The sequence below is a fragment of the Copadichromis virginalis genome, linkage group LG2 (genome assembly GCF_057382275.1).
Source record: "Copadichromis virginalis isolate Kocher_CV1m ecotype Utaka linkage group LG2, C_Virginalis_male_GT1.1, whole genome shotgun sequence".
Classification (NCBI taxonomy): Eukaryota; Metazoa; Chordata; class Actinopteri; order Cichliformes; family Cichlidae; genus Copadichromis; species Copadichromis virginalis.
Window position 1 is genome coordinate 266,959 of NC_140619.1, and position 3,754 is coordinate 270,712.

A 3,754-nucleotide genomic window follows, 5' to 3' on the forward strand; every position below is an offset into this window, starting at 1 on the left:
TGGTATTACTTTCGCAATTTTCATTTTTTTTGGAAAACAACCGGACTGAAATGATAAATTACAGATATATGTTAAGGGACTAGCAATATTCAGAATAACCTGTTTAACTACAGACATATTTATGTCATGATAATCCATTGAAGACTTACTTTTACATTTTAATGTGATATTTATTACTTCTTGCTCATTTGTAGCTGAGAGGAACAGTGAAAAGGGATTTGATTTTATATTACTGATATTTTCATTTTTATGACACGGGATGTCCGCTGCTAGTTCAGGGCCAACATTTATGAAGAATTTATTGAACCCATCGACAATATTACTCATGTTGTGATTTTCACCATTTGCATCAGTAAAATATTCAGGATATGATGTTCCAGAAGATCCTTGTTTAATTAAGTTGTTTAACACATCCCAAGTTCCTTTTATATTGTTTTCATTTTCATATAATCTTCTTCTATAATAAAGTTGTTTGCTCGTTCTTATAATATCAGTCAATTTATTTCTATATGCTTTATATCTTTGTTCCACTTCTTTTGTTTTTACTTTGATAAACTGTTTATACAGATTGTTTTTCTTTTTGCAAGCATTGATAATTCCTTTTGTGAGCCAAGGACTTTTTATCTTTTTTTCTTTGTCATGTGTTCGTTTACAGGACAATGTTTATTGTACCACATAGTAAAAATATCTAGAAAATTATCATAAGCCTTGTCCACATCTGACTCTTCATACACCGAACTCCAATCTTGTTGTGCTAAATCGAAATTGAAGGCATGAATTGCTTCTTCATTTATTATTCGCTTTGCTATCATGATCTTGGTATCTATTTTTTTTAAATCACAGTCACACAAAGTAAAAACTGGTAAGTGGTCAGTTATATCACAGACAAGCAGGCCACTATTAATTTGGAAATCCATGGCATTAGTAAAAATGTTGTCAATAATAGTGGCGCTATGTAATGTTATTCTGCTTGGCTTCGTTATTGTTGGATATAGTGATAAGCTGTACATCGTGTCAGTAAAGTCATCAATGGCTTTTAACCTTGTTGGATTTAGCAAATCAATATTAAAATCACCACAGATAAATAGTAATTTTTGGTTCACCGAAGCAAACGTTTTTTCTATCCATTCATTAAAAGTGTCAATACTTGAACTGGGTGTCCGATATATGCAACTTATTATAACTTTTTGTTTTTTCATCGTCTTTCTTTAATCCAAAAAAAAGTTATATACAAACATTTACAAAACTGAAAAAACGATAATAAAAAATAGGAACGTATCTATTTCAGACACAGGATCTATTCTCCAACACGTTTCATCAATAAATAAATAAATGCATTCTGAAAAATATTTTTTTTGCACAGGTTAGATCCACAAAGTCAGCCTGTAATGTGAGCCACACCACCAGTTGACAGTCTCCCTCTCTCTCGCACACACACAAAAACGAGAAAAATAAAAAACAAAAAAACGGAGACTTCAATAATGCACGTTGACCTCCACAGAAATAAAGCCCAAAGGCATGCATTTAAAAAAGGCGATATTTTAAACATTCGTCAGCACGAAAACACACCAGAATTAGGGTGTATGGAGCTAACATACATGGCTGTGAGTCCCTTTCTGTCACAGACAAGGATGCGGTGGACTCAAAAGCAGACTCAATTGCTCGAACTATGTATAATTTATTAGAAGGAACAAAAACGTGAACAGAACTGGGTTTAACAGAAACCATTCGCAGAAACTAAGGGAAATCCGTGGGCGGGGAAACAGGTGTGGAGCACAGGGAGAACTCGAACGGGAACTTTTTGGAGACCCTGGTTATTAAGCGGGGAAAAGGCTGCCATGGGAGCATTCCAGAGAGGATCGAGAGTGTGGAGAGTCCGGTCCAGATTCCAAGGAGGTGGAGAGTATGGACTGAAGGGCAGGCTGAGGAGAAGTTGTGTATGTGGTCCTTGGGTTCCGAGCAGACGGAAAAACAGGATGGAGACGGAACCAGCACTACTGGTGAGTGCGACGGGTGATGAATCTGAAGAATGCAGGAGACAGAAAACACATTAAACCATGATCCAGGTATACAGAGTCTGAGCACAGAGGAGGCCAAGTTTACCACAGATGGTAGTAGGACGAACTGGCGAGGAGTGGCAGGCAGTGCTGGCTTAAAAACCCTCTAGGTGGAGCCCCGGAGATTGAAAACAGGTGATGAGCTGGCCAACTCCACCCCAAAGGACGGATGACAGGAACCTGGACCATGCCCGACCAGACACTCCAACAGCATATGACACTTTCGGGCCTCTGCACAAAACTTCTGATGTCATTAGGCGATCCCATGTATCCAGCATTGGACTCCAGATTGTCCCGTTTCAGAATGTGAGTAGTAGATTCAGCAGTCACCATTTTGGGCATGATTTCTGGACATGGACATGGACCAAGCGTGGCTCTCGTGAGCCACATAACTGCAGCTTGACATTTTGGAGTCCACCTCGTCACTCTGCAGCACCTAACAGAGGAAGTCGATGTATATGGCTGCAAGTTTTAGGGTCTGTATTTTGCTGAGTTTGTCCGAAGGTAAAGTGGGGATAATTTTCCGCAGAGCCGCGAAAGCCTCGTTCAGAGACTGGGTCCTCTGTCGCTCCGGGACGTTGGCCATGACCCGCTGCAATTGGAGCTCCTCGAAAGACTGGGGGCTGCAGCTGCTGGACTTCTTCCCTCTTTTCCCAGGGGTCGGGCTATCTGAGTCCTCCCCATTTTTCCTGCTCGGTCTCCTCTTCCTCCCACATTTCTTCGGCTGTCTGTCCAACTCCCCCTCGCTTTTGCTCAGGCTGTCCACAGGAGAGACTGGGGAGCTGCCCGATTCTTCCCCCAGATTTTCCTCAGACATCTCCACCTGGGTCGATGGCGGCCAGAAAGTGTCCCCCCAAAATTATTTCCCTCTCATGGAGTCAAAGAGTTAGTTCACCTGTGGCTCTACCAGGCTTTGAAGGCACCAACGAATCCATAAATGGGTTACGGGAAAGACAAGTCTTTATGCTGCTCTGTTGTATGTTAATTGCCCCTTGGGGATAAATAAAGTCTTTCTGATTCTGATTCTGAAAGAGCTTTATACAACTTGGCTCATTCACCCATTGATACAAGCACTGTTTTGTATTCTTACGTGGTTTCTTTCTTCTTCTTCTTTGCCTGTCCCGTTTGGCTTTTTTGCCATCAGAATTATTGTCTAAAGGCAAAGAAAGGTGCCCAACGGATTTACCAAATGGACCATCCCAGCCTTGCCGTATTGGTCTATTTGAGTCACCTTTTATTGTTTATTTTATTTTCACTTACAGGACAGACTTGACTGGGGAAAAGAAAGGGGAGAAAGAAAGAGGAAAACAGCGGAAAAGAGGGATGGGGAAAAAGGGCAAAAAAACCCCAAAATAAGCAGACAAAAAATGCATACATCAATCACCTGGATCACCTGTTGAGAAAGAAAAAAGAGAAAACAAGCAGAAGAAAAAAAAGGGCAACATAATAAACAACATCACGATGATATATGGGAATATAACAGTAAATACTAAATATTAAACATTATTTTGCAGCACGTAAGATCGACAGCGCACAGTGTGCTTTGAGGTAGGAGCCAAAAAGGGTGTAGTGTGTGAGCACCCGTGTGTACACCTGTAAGCATGGACACGCTTGTATTTAAAAGGTTCCTTCATGTAATGATCTGCTAGAGGGTGTGGGGGGGCCACAGCCCCGTCCTCCAGGGCATGAAGCAGGTA

At 41.1% G+C, this 3,754-nt stretch overlaps 1 pseudogene; it reads right to left on the bottom strand.

Annotated features, from left to right (window-relative positions):
- Positions 1-2,376: 2,376 nt before the first annotated feature.
- LOC146716683 (twist-related protein 2-like) lies at positions 2,377-2,913 on the bottom strand (annotated as a pseudogene).
- Positions 2,914-3,754: the final 841 nt, after the last annotated feature.